General features: G+C 39.2%; 1 protein-coding gene across 7 annotated transcripts in view; it reads left to right on the top strand.

Moving 5' to 3' along the window:
- Positions 1 to 14,038, top strand: part of LOC125764345 (protein obstructor-E-like) — a 48,528-nt gene that overhangs the window by 12,259 nt on the left and 22,231 nt on the right. The window lies entirely within an intron of this gene.

The following is a 14,038-nucleotide window of genomic DNA, read 5'->3' as shown; positions in this document are numbered from 1 at the left end:
CGGAGAAACTGTTGCTTTTATTGCCGGTACGGTTCACTTATCACCAAGACTTAATTTAACAAGCGGGAAATGTTGAATTATTCAAATGTTTTGTACCCCACATCGTACGCTGGAATGTCCGGAGGGTGCGCGAATCTTCCCCTGGTACGTTTGCTTTGTAGATTCCATGCTTTTCTTAAGCGTAGTTATTGTTTAGGAGATGTACAGTAAAAAAAACACACACAAATCAAACCATTTAAACCACTCCCAAGAGGGAATAATGAAAATGAAATAAGTCCGCCATGGGAAAAAGCCCAGCGTTAATTTTAAGGGATGATGTCTTACCGGAAACCCTATGAATTTAAATACAGAACACTGACAGTCGGAAACAAACGGATAATGAGTTTAAAAACATTAACCACGTGAGCAGCTTTTTCTAAAAAAGTGACAAAAGATCACCGAAAGAAAACTAGCCTTTTTACTCGTAAGGAAAATAATCTCACTTTCGCCATGTTTTCCATTTTCCCGAACTCGTCGTGGTTTGAGATTATGAAGAAAAGAAGTAAGAAATGGTAAAATCACATTCAAGCCCAAGCACCGCATCGGGATGAAACGTTTTGGGCTTTGAGTTTGAACTTTAGTCCCTGATTTTTGAGGGGGGGGGGGGGAGAGGGACCCCGGATTCGGTCAACAACTGTGGTCGCTGTGGGAGTTTAACGAAGCTTAAAGCAAACGGCCGGAAGTAGTCCACCAGGGCGTTTTGAAAATTGTACTGGTGTACTTCCGCTTTTATTTGTTGTTGTTGGTCTTATGTCACGATCCTAACGCTTAAAAGCTCGGTACAGTTTCTCCTGAGGTCAATTAAATTTTCATTAAATTCGTTCGCCTTTAAAAAACGGTAGTGCGGTCTCGTGGATTCAATTTAAAATTTTCAAAACAAAGTGCGCCGGTACGGTTTTTTTGGGGGGACACACGGATGATAGTGGAGGTTGAAAAGGTAGAACAAACGACAAAAGCACAGTTTTCAGGTACGGCGCGAAAATTTTTCTTTTGCCATCCCTTTGTTTCTTCTTTTTTTGCTGTATCGTGCTGTGTAGATGCAAACGAGGTCACAGGGTTTGGGGTGTAGAAATGGAGGGTATGTACAAACCCGTGCTAATCGGTGTTCACACCTGTCGTTGGCTTTGCGTGTTGGCCTGTGCGACATTGAATTTTTGGGGATTAGTTTTGGTAGGATGAGATTATGGATTTTTCGGAGCGATGCCATTCAAATGACGATAAGCATGATGGTAGGATAATTGCAATGCATTAAATGGAAAATACAAATGGGAAAGGGAGAAAAGCGTGAATAGAATCGTGCGATTATGGAAGTATTTGGTATTAGTAACGTTTTAGAGGAAATGTTATTTAATCGATTAAATATAAAGCTAGATAAACAGATATGAAGAAAGAAGGAAATGATCGATTTTGTATTAAGTTTTTTGATAACTTAGCAGATGTTTCAACTGTCTTCTGCAGGAGTAATTTTTTTAAATTAAGATGTCTCCTGTGCGCCTTTGCATAGCTTCTAAACCTTTATCAGGTAGCGTCGTCTGGTATCATTTTAATGACATGTCTTAGCGGAGCATGAAGAATCTTATTCGTTGGTCCCATCATTATAAGTACTTTCTTCTGCTACACATACAGTTTTAAATATATTTTCGAGCATTTTCCTTTCAATCCTGAACAGATATTGTTCCTTTCTTGCTTTGGGTTTGGCAGTGGTCTGTATGAACTCAAAACATAGGACACTCTCTAGAGTGCGTATTTTGAGTATAACTTAAAAATTTATGTTTATTAGCTTTATTAGCTTATTTATTAGCTTTATTTCACTAGTCAAATTTGTTACCCGAAGTAAAATTCTTTAATTTGGTTTCCTCAACTAATCTTTCTCTTCTTGGCTTAACGACATCTAAGTTCGAGCCGGCCATTTCTAGCTTACTAGACTTGTTTTGCTTCATAGCCGGCTAGTCAGTCCTTGCCAAGGCTGGGGAACGATCCGGAGGGGGTTTGACACCTGGAAATGGGCGTCGTTTATCACATACACCACCGTAACCCCTTTAACTAATCTTAAACTAATAAATTATTTATTTATTCCTTAAATCCCAGTGGCCACCGTGAGTTATAGTTTGAGAGAAATCAATCGTCAAAAGGCATCGGAATGCTTGGATTTGAGTGACTGTGGACGTTTGAGGAAAAGTCGCCACTGAAATCGCCCTTCAGCCTGAGATTTGGTACCGGTTCTATCCTGTAGGAACTGGCGCCACTAGCTTCTAACTAAATAAATTTCACACGGTCCCAGCTTTGATTTTTACCCAGAATCGCTTGTAGATTTCCCATTAATAATCAAACTGGAACCATTTATAAGTGGAAACGTCCTTCATTGACGTTAAAAGTGGAAATAACGTTCAACAAATGTAACTATTTTAATATTTAGCAATTGAATTGCAACTTAAATTGCTTCAAAATAAAGTTTAATTTTCACTAAATCACTTTCACAATCTAACTTTCAGTCTACAATTTCCCACAATGAACAATGAATCCCTTGTCGCTATTGCAATACAGCCACAGCTTCATTTCATTTACGACAAATTGAAATAATTTTCCCCGAAAAATTTAAATTAGGAAAAACGTTTTTCCTCATATCCATGGTATGTGTTTTTTTTGTTTTTGTTTTTTCGTTTCGCACGAAGAAAGCTTTGCATCGTCCATTTCCGTTTGCGCTCTTGGTTATGCCTCGAAGTGAAATGGAAGGTACCAGGTATTTTCTGTTTCTGTTCAATGTTGTTAATTTCAGCCAAGGGTTTCGGTGTCGGTTTTGTGTACACGAGGGACAGATTGCAATGGACTATTGTTTAAAGGTTGTGCGCTTAGAAGCTAGCAAACCGGCCGAGCACCGGGCTACATCCCACACACACACACACACACACAGCCATTTCCCTGTTTACCCCTTGTGACCGGGATGGGAAGTGGTTTGGATAACCCTTGGGAAAATGGGCAACCGGTCGCTTAGCATACGAAATGCATTCCCATTTATAAAATTGCAAATATTCTCATACACGTAGTTGCCCCGTGCGGTCGACTGTCTCTTGGTTTGAGTTTTGTTCACATCCGGCACCGTTGCACACCATCTGCCCGGTCAAACCTGGAACGCATCCAGGTGTGTAAGCTCGGTGCTATATGGTTCCGTACGTTTCACACCCTGTCTCGAGCGTTTCGTTAAGAAATAGGAGGGAGGAAAAATTTTGGGCCCCCGGAGGTTGTACAGCTTTTCGGTTGCACATGACTCATTTATTTGGGATTCGGTTAGCTTAAACATGCAGCACTGCACAGTGAACGTTTCGCTTACCCAGCCCAATGGGTCACACGCCTTTTGTCAACTGGAATGGAAGGAGTTTTTTTTTGTTTTTAATTTGTCGTTGCTTTTGGTATTATTATTGTGTCACCCATTTTGCCGTGTCATACCCCGGGGGTTACCATCTTCTGACCGGGTTTGCATGGTAACCCTGGCTGCTGGTTGCCAATGTGTGATGAAAGTGTTTTTCGTTTGGTGCTGAATAGAGAGACTGCTTGAAGCAATGTGGCAAGTGTTTCGGAGGGAGGGAGGAACTCTACCAGATGGGTTTGCAGAAAGAAGCAGAAAGTTTCATTAAAATGAACCAATGCTTGTGGTTGGTGCAATGGTGAATGGCATTTCCTAAAACCATCCTAGCTTACTGGAAAATTAAATTTGCACTAAAAGGATCTGCGAATTTGCAGATACAATATTTTCTGCTGTGTGGGGAAAAAAATGGTTGCATTTGTTGAGAAATGAAATTTCATTTTATGAGCATTTACCATCATATTTTCTGCAGCAATGAACATTTGTTACATCATTAATTGTGTCACCCATTTTGCGTTTGGCAGGATTTTGAGGAATTGTAAATGAATTCAACAGAATTAGGAACTGAGTGCTGTTTTTCCGGTAGAGACTCTTATGAATATCCGGAATATCCGACACAATTATAGAAAGAAAATGTTCCAAACATGATGTACCTTCAATATGTCATCTTCAAAACCGATGACGGTAAAGTGAAAAGACTCCAGCAGTTTGAGGTGTCTTTGCAAAAAGTAATCCTTAAAATATCAATGTTTAGATTGTCTTCAGGATAAATATGACATATTTCTTCTTGACGTGCTCATGGTCGAGCGCATGACGAAGATATGACCAGATCGCTAATTCTTTTCCAAGAAACTCGGTCTATGGTTACATCCGATCTCCGACAGGATCGACTCCACTTGATCGAGCCAACGAGCACCTTCCTGGTAGGGCATGAGTCCGGCATCCTCATCACGTGCTCCATTCAATGTATCCTTCCAGATTTGACTTCTTCTTCTTCTTCTTGTTATCGAGGTGGATTGCATCGTCCTATGCTCTTTTAGCGATAGCCTAAATACCAATATTCAGAGGCCTACTTCCTCTTTACACTTCGACTAACTGGAGTGATCTGTGTTTTCGACTTTGACAACCTTCAGGATATCTGCATCGCCAAACACCTCTTTTAGCTCGTGGTTCATTCTCCTTCTCCACATGCCCTGCTCGTACACACCGCCAACGGTGGCGTTCGAAAACTGTGAGTGAATTGGCGTCCTCCATTAGTAAGTCCAGGACTCGTACCCGTAGAGAACTACCGGTCGTATCAGTTTGCGATATATCGTGCTTGAGTCTTCTGGATCGCAGGAGTTTGTGGAGTCCGTAGTAGGCACGATTTCCCTGAACAATGCGCCTTCGGATTTCGCTGCCAATGGTGTTGTCTGAAGATACGAACGTACCAAGGTAGCAGAACTCCTGAATTGATTATATTTTTCCGTAGCTTAGAAGTATTAACAAACGCTTCTTGCCACTTCAAACTTTTTAAGCCTTTTTTATTCATAAAGCATTTGTCAAAAAGGATGGCCGATTGGAAATTATTTGCATCCTGGAAGAGAATAACTTGCATCATGATGATTCGTGCCGGGCATTGAAATAAAAATATTTTGATTGGTTGAACTACACCGTCCTCTGGCCATAACTCTGTGAAAAATAAAAAAAAGGTTATCTACACATTTCTAAAACTTCATCGGTCCACATGTTTGGCCTCCAAACGTCTCAGACCTTAACCTCATTGACTATTTTGTATAGGGCGTAGTTGAAAATGTATCCTTCTCAAGGAGATTAGTAGCATCAGCTAGTCCGAGAAATCTAAGCAGAATTGAAGCTGTGATCCATTCCATCCATAAAAATCAACCTGTAAGATGAATATTCTTGATTATATTGTATCTTGATAATTGATAAAATTAATTATCAAAACTATTTTTTTCTTTGTCCAATTTATCCCGAATTTTTCCCCTGTAATTACCCAAATTTACATAGAATTATGAGTCACCAAATACTGATGTATCCAGAAGAGATCAAAAATGCAACGAGCACTGATAAACGGATTTCCGCTGTATGTGGACTGTACTGACTGTATGTCTTTCAACGATAACGATAAAATACATAAAAGCTTTAGCTAAAATACAATGGAATAAAAGTCTAATAATAAATCTAATTTATTAGGAAGAAAATAAAAAATATATTTTTAAAAGCAGCTAATACAGACATAACTGTTTGTCGGGTGTGTTTCTGCTGCACGTTTTCGTCATGAGTTTTTCATTTACCATATGAATTGTACCAAATTTCAACCATCCGCAGCATCCAATGTTCAACGTTCAACTTTTGCACTAGTAAGGGGTGCAAAACATTCACGGCTGCAAATAAACCAAACACGACTGTAACACTGTTGTAGTGGAGAAATGAAATAAATTAATACCATACAAAACATGCTTTAAAATATGCACAGGACGTAAAATGTGAATTCAGCACGTTGATGTAGTTATTTCTTTTCTTCCACATATACACTGTACCCTCGGTACGGTACCGTTGCCACAACACGATGGTGGTTTTTGGTGTGCATGGACAAAAAAGCAAATTAGATATTTATTTTACAAATATGGAAATTTCGCTCTCGTCTACACAGCCCCCACCGGGTCCGTGCGTACCGTGTCGGTGTAATAAATAGTCCATTTCCGCCAGTTTGACGTTGAACTAAATCCGCCGCTTCGGTCAATAGCGATGATGGTGGTGGTGCTGTTGGTGTTGGTGGTAAAAAGCGATTTGGAGTTATGTTGCCATTTTGCGACCGAAAAGTGGAAGCTATCGCACCGTACAAGAGCTGGGGAGAAAAATGGAACGAAAGAAGTTAAACCTTACTCCTTCTCTCTTAAAGTAAAATAAAAAAAAACTCACCCCCAAACCCGCCATTCTCACAAACGACGCGATAAAGACCCAAACACCTCCCCGGTAACTATAGGGCCGAAACCTGGTTTAACTTTCCCAGGCCAAATGCAACTCAACCACCACACACAAAGCTCGGCATTCCATTCATCTAGCTTGCCGCGTTTGGTTTGCAAGGATACACGATCAACCGTATCGGGTTGAAAAATGAACAAATTTCTCCGGACCCATCACTTCAGCAGGATGGGATACTGGACAGCAGCATGAATGCTGTGGGAGCTGTCGTCGAAATGCAAAAGTTTTGCCTTTCGGCGGGCCGGCAACCGCCTCGCGCATGTTATCTTTTGTAACCGTTTCCGGACGATGGGCGATTTATTTTGCAACCGGCTGGGTCATTTGTTCGGTAGTAGTTCGTCTGCATTTGCCGTTTGCCGCTTGAAGGGCATGCAAAAGCTTTGATGCAAAATAATGTCAGCATTTCTTTCCTTCTATGGATGGAGGGTGTAGAACCAAACTCGACGAAAGCGGTGGAAAAAGAGGGAATGGATGGAGAGATGCCAGGGAAATCATAATGAATAACTTCAACGTGGATGCATTCGGAGTGACGCCAAAGTTTGTGGCACGTTGGTGTATGTGTAGCAATTCGTTGGTTTTGGGTTTCGTTTTTTTTCTCGTTGCATTTCAGCTTTGAGTGTAGTAATTTTATCACGCGATAAAAGTTTAAGTTTGACTTTAGCCGTCGCAGAATGGAGGCTTTCGTACAGAGCAATATTTGGTGTTGGGTACATTCAGTCATTCGTTTCGTTGTGACTCGGCGACCAGTGATAAACGGCTGGAGCGGGAAATTGTACTACTATTAAGGAAGGTAGGAAAGTTTTTCTGTCCTTCTAAGGAAACAAGGTTCAGGTTCGGTGTCGATAGGTAAGTCAATTTGCATTAGTGCACTAATTCATCCGCTTCGGAAGATGAAGAAACATTTTTCTGTGGTATCAATATCAAAAGTTAATTGTTAATTGTTTTGTCTACTCTTACTACGTAATATAATTTATTTACATTTTTTATTTGCCCGTTTTTAATTACTTTTGTTAGTCTTTAATGGAAGTTCTAACCTACCATTGCGTGGTTGTTCGGTTCTAAATATCATTATTACAAATGATTTTGAATTCTGACTATTTCTCTCTCTTGTCTTGGCTTTTAACGACCTTACAGGTTACGCCGGCCATTTCTGGCTTACTAGACCTTTTTTTACCACGTAGCCGTATCACATGCACCATCGGGCCGCCCCATTCTGACTATTACATCGATCAAAACTCAAGAAGTTTTAAGGTATTTGAGTAACAGTAACCAGAAGTTTTTGTTAAAGTAATCTAGGTTTTACTTTCAGTAACTTTAAAAATCGGACTGTAACTTCTACGGCAATCAATGTCAATTTTCCTTCCAAACACATTCATGATCGTTTATTCCTTCGTTAACCAACCGTTAATGTTCAGTATAATTAAAACTATTCTGTTCCAATACCAATAGTACCTTAGCAAGAGTGCTACAAGAAAGGGTGTTGTTTGGAATATTATTTAACTCTGTAATATTATTTTAATCTAATAACAAAAATACATCAGAGACAATGTTCAAGGCAAATAATTCCACTAAACGCACTAGCAACAAGAAAATATGAATCCAACTCTTGGCATAGTAGAAATGACATGACATAGTACAAATGACACAATAGAACAAAACTATCTATGTACAAATGATCTAATTATATCCAAAATCCCCAATGGAAATATAGAAAAATGTTCAAGAAATCAGTAAAAAGTTGTCAATAGAATAAATTAATGCTTACAGATCTTAAAGAAGTGAAAACTCAATTAAGTTGAAAATTTAGGATAAGATAAGATAAGAAAATGGAATAATTAAGATGTAGATAATAATTGTAAAATAAGATATAGACTTCAAAATATGAAGAAATGTAGTTCTTAGTTCAAGTATATTTAAAAATTACCAAAATTTTTGTTTCTTTACTCGTACTTCAATTTTAAAGCAGATGTGTTACATCTTTTTTATCTACCTTTTACTTTGCTGGGGATCCACAACTTGGTGTTATTTTTTCTCAAAGTAGCGGCTGGACTAGATAAAAGGATCGTTTCGTAGAAATGCCATGTAAATGCAACTATCGAGTTTTGAGGTTAATCCGTTCGAGTTCCTATCCTTTACATACAGCAGTTGTTGTTGTGATTCACCACAATCCAAACTATTATTCTCGAATCGGGTGAACGGTTGAATGAAGAAAATGTGCTCTATACGGTGATATACAACAAAAAAAATGGCAATAGCTCCCCGTCCATCCTGCGCTCCACCCTGGGGGCAGATTCTACAAAAGTGATCCATTTTATTTTTCACGAATGATACTCGTGAACATAAACGATGATGGGGGTGTGGGTGAGTGAGTTTGGGCTGCTTCAAGCTGCGTTAGGGTAAATAAAAAAGGGCAAATATTATTGTAAGCTTTCAAGTGGGAATGAAGCATTCGTAAAACCTTCCTTTCACGATGAGAAGGACCCGTGGTTTATTATTTCCCTGCTGCTGCTGCTGCTGCTGTTGCAAACCTTTCGCGACTGTGCTGATGATGATGACGATGACGATGACGCTTGGTAGATGGAACTCGACCATTATTATTTTCTCTTCGTATTGTTGTCTATCTTTGCGATGGTAAATATAACAAACAATAAAAAAAAAGACAAACGAACAAAACCAAACCCTTCCTGCTCTTCGCCCATGATGGCGTCAGGGGATGCCATTTTTGGAGCTTTGTGTTGTGGGAGTGCTCACGCGCGCTTGTGTATGTGGGAGGGTTTTTTTTTGTCCTCCCCTTCTTGGACGCCATCATCATCGCCAGCTCGTCCGTTTCTGTACGTGACTTTGAGTGTACCAGTCGCGAAAATGCACTTTGTGGCTGAATGAATGCATCCAATTCATACTGGACGCAGCTCCGGTGAAATGGGGCACGTTAGTCATGTCGGCGTGGCGCGGACCGGGCAAAGGAAAATACATATTTTCAACGTTTGGTTTGACATATTTTCGTTCTCACGTTTTCGGGCCTTACTTCTTTGCGTACGTAGGTACGTTTGCGGAATGCACAGAATGCATATTTGCAGTCGGCTATAGAGTGGTGCAATCGTTTAGTTTGAAAGGTGCATGAAACGTGCTCGGGCTCTCGGGATGGTAGGTTTTTTTGTGTATGTGTTGTTTTCTTTTTCTTTTTTGGCAGCACGAGGTGAATGCTCTGGGAATTTCTATTCCAGGACTATAGGACTTCTTTTTTGTATTACAGAATTACAGCTCTTTTATAGGCTTACGGGCATGTTATGTGCATATGAATAGTTTATGTGCATTTTAAACCTTTATTAAGGTAAATTTTTACAAGTTTTAATTATGAAATTAGGTAAAGGAATAAATGATGAATAATAATAGTGTTTTAAAATTAGAATTAGAAACTCAAATTATCAGATTTTATTCCTAAACAACTCATTTATGTACTTTTATTGCATTGCGAATAACTATTAAATTGGACTAGTTATAAAGCAACAAGAATGCAAAATGAAAACGAACGCTAAGCTTTGAACTTTGTATTGATGATTTTGAAGATACCAAAGAAAACTCGTTCTCAATTGTCATGGGTGAAGATAACCAAAACCCTCTCAGTTCCAATACGATCGGAAACTGTGCCAAGTACGTACCAAGCACTTTCCAATGCGAGACACTTAGTTGGAAAATGTTTTCCACCTCACAATTGGCAGTGCATTAGAAACAGTAGCCAGCAATAAGGTCAGGTTGAGGGCGCCGGTACACATTACCCCGTGTACTTTCCAGCAGCCGACTGTAACTTTTCGTGGAAAAGTGCACGCTGTCTCGATAAAACCGGCCACACGGGGGTGGGGAAAGTTTTTCTGCAGGTGTGACAGTGCACCTCCATTGCCTGCACTGTTGGAGTGCTATCGTTTAAGTGTTATTATCGTTAATTATGTTACTGCCAAAGGTTACTGCTCGGAGCCGAACCTTTGGGTGACTTGTTGGCGGAAGTTTTGCCAGTCGCTTCCGTCTGTGTGCCGTTGTGTCCGGAGGGCAGAGTGGGTATTTGGAGCAGGTCGAGACTGCTGGTTAGTGTTACAGCAGTAGTCGATCGGGAAGATGGTGGTTCTCGGTTTCCACATGATGGAAAATGAGGTGAGTGAATGATCGTGATGCGTCACAATTGGGGTCAGCAACTACGCGGCATCTAATAGAAATTATCTCATCTGTCGTTGCCATTTTTTGCGTATTTTATATACTATTTCTCTTAGCTTACAATTTATTTCTCTTTGGAACTTAAATATTGTATGACACATTTTAACATCAAGTAGCGTTCGTTGAACCGACGTGCGGTATATTTTTTCTTATTTTATAAACTTCAATTTCCTTTGTAACCACAAAATCTCATTTTCTTAATCAGTGATCTGCATCGTGTAAGTGTGTCAAAATTGATTTCACCCTAAATTACTTCATTAGATGCAATATACTGGTGTGCTGCCCTGAGTGGTTGTCGAAATTGTGGAGCGATGTACACTTTGAAGTTGGTTACAGCTTTTCCACAAGTGTCGATCATCTCCAGCCAGATATACAGGTTACTGGCAAAAGCGAGACATGTGGTACTATCTGGCGGTGAGTCATTTTGATACGTTCGTCCTTATTTCATCTCACTCAATCAAGCGTGGATGTGCGATAGATGAGGCGACCGTATACCGTGTTTACGTAAATTCAATTTCGGGAACTCGCGCACCTCGTTTCTCAGGTTTTGCAGGGAAAAGGTGTAGCTTCACGTTCGAGTATACCCAAACTGATACCAAAAATTGAGATCTGATGAGCAGATCGTAGGGTGTGGAAAATGGTAAAAAGAAAGAAAGAAAAACACACACCCACACACACGAAGCACTCGTTAACAAGCCACAGTTTAGCCAAAAACTTCATAAAGTTTTCCAGCGAAAGCTCCGCCAGTGAAGACCTGTTGATGGGTAACCCGGAGGTAACCGCAACAAGCAGCAGCTGTCACGAAGGTGCGCCTTGCTGGCACGCTGACATCTTCAAAGAACCGATAACTCCAAAGCGATGGGCGACCGCTATGTCCCGTGGCGGGGCGGGCGGAGGTCATGTACTGCCGGTCGTACGAGCCTTTCCTTTGATCCCTTTTTCGACGCGAAAGTGGCACGATATTGCGGAGCGTGTCATTCGCACAAAACGCATCAAGCGCGAAACATTACCATCAAAACAGCGAAAAGCACACAAACGCACAGGGGGGAGGGAATTTTTCCTGGAGGCGTGATGAAGTGACTGTTTAAAGTGTTCTCAATTACGCAACACGGAATACCGGGGCCCGTTGGGAGGTGTTTTGCAGGTTGGAGTAAAGCCTTAAATAAAATATAATTTAAAGATTTAATAACAAAGGTAGGGAAGATTGCGTGGGCAGCAAGCGAGCAACAGAAGTAAAGCATAACGAATACATTAATAAAGAAGGGAAAGTATTCTACGGCATTGTTAGCTATGCTGGAGCGGAAATGTTGGAAAGCACCATTTTTGAAATCATAATATTTAACTCATTCAGCAGAAGAATTGTCGTTGATTTTTGTTTGTTTGTTGTACAATCAAATTTTATGTTGATTTTTGTGTTAAACATTCAAGATAAGAATATGTTTCTAGATGCGATCCACTTTTCACTGATTTGTTTAAGTTATTCAGCATAAAGAAAGGTAATGAAGGGGAACATTTGTAACTTGTTCTTTTATTTTTTTGAATCGCTCAATTACTTACTTAGTCGTTATAATGCCGTCGTCTTTTAATTGATTATTTATGGCACAAACATGCATACCATCACTATAACTCAGTTTTAGGAATTGCTTCGTTTGGTGCCATTTCAAGGAAAATGATCCATTAACCGAATTTCTAGTGGGTCTAATTAACGATGGTGAGTTTCGTCGTGTAAGTAAGGAGTTCTTCATTGTAATGTCTTATCCACTGTCCTGCTACACATACGGGATTCGAAAATCCTTCTAAGCATCTTCCTCTCCACCGAGGCTAAGAAGCTATCCTTATCCTTAGTAATATTTTTATAACTCTCAAAAGGGTGAGTAAAAGATTCACCACTCTTTCACTCTATTTTAACTTTCTTAAGAAGTGAGAACTCTCATCTCAACTCAAGATGGATGTTTGTATAGACAACATTAAAGATGCATTCTTACCCCGTCACTAAACGCTTAGCAATTGTCGCGTTTGCTAACGCGAATCAAAAAAAATTTGCGAAACTCCATATAAAAAAATTGCGAAAAGTCGCTATACGTGTATTTTCAGCGATAAATCGCTATTCGAAGCGCAACTTGACGCCATGACAATTTTCTGTAATGGCCAGGATAGCTCGATTTTGCTGGCAATCACAGGGTAAACAAATACAAATTAAAAAATTAGATCGGTTGAGTGTCAATAAATGTTGTAAAGTTAAAAAAACGAGTGCCTTTTTATTTTTTAAAGTATGTACGAGTTGTATATAATTAGTGTGAATGTAAATATTGTTTTTAAAACACAAGAATGGCTGTTAATACGAAAAAAATCTCATCTCGTTAAAATTTCCCAAAAAAAATGTATAAATTTGAAAATCTCCTTAGCCTGTTTTTGAGTTATTTAGCAAAAGTAAGAGTAATTTATTTTAATGCGAATTGGTTGAAATAAATTTCTTTTCACTCAAGTAATGCTTAAAATTAAAAAAAAAACAATAAAAAATAATAATTAATTAAAAAAATCTAAAAAATTGCCAATCTCCTAAAGCTATACCTTACATTTTTTTTGGGAAATTTATCAAAATTTATAAATTGATGTATTTTAATGCGAATTTGTTGAAATGAGTTTCTTTTCACTCAAATAATTGCTGCATTGTTCATGATTTTTTTTACTGGTATGTTGAACTTGCTTCAACAATGTCGGTATAAACAAACGCGTTTGGCCATCTTGCAGATATTTTTAGCCCACTACATAGTTTCGGACGCTATGTTCGAATCGTAGTTATGATTACCTGACTATTGATGGTACGGTGACGGTCATGAAATGAGAAAAAAGCCGGCCAAGTTCGATACAAAGGTTTTTATCTTTAAGCTACTCGAAGCTGCTTCTATGTATGTTGATAAACTAATGATGTGTGTTCGAGTAGCTTATGCCTGCATCTGGATTGATTTCCAAGTATCTGAATCCGAAGTTTCCATTCCCTTATGTCGAATGACCATCTTTAAGCAGTAGGTTTAAGAGTTAATTATGTTTATGTATTTTTATTGCATACTTCTGTGATAAATAAGAACAATGGTGTATATTGCATTAGATTCTTAATAATTTATATTTATTAAACTTCAGTGTGATTAATAAATCGGTTGACCAATTTGACTGAAAGGTTAAGCAATATAATTATGTTGACATTTAACATGTAACCGATGCGAGCCACTGATTATGCCAGACAGCGTAAACGAATGCACAGAAACTTTAAAAAATATAAAAAACTACAACGAGATGGGAAGCTGTCATCGTAAGCGAACAGTAAGCAAACAAGCTTTGCTAGTAAGTCAGTTAGTGAGTCCGTTAGCCGGTTTGACGAGTCACTTAAAGAGTTCATTCCCGTCCGAGAAACGTTCGACTCGTTCGCTACCATGGCTTTGGTGT

This window comes from Anopheles funestus, chromosome 2RL (genome assembly GCF_943734845.2).
Source record: "Anopheles funestus chromosome 2RL, idAnoFuneDA-416_04, whole genome shotgun sequence".
In the NCBI taxonomy this organism is placed as follows: Eukaryota; Metazoa; Arthropoda; class Insecta; order Diptera; family Culicidae; genus Anopheles; species Anopheles funestus.
The sequence above is the reverse complement of the archived record's forward strand: the minus strand, read 5'-3'. Positions and strand labels throughout refer to the sequence as shown.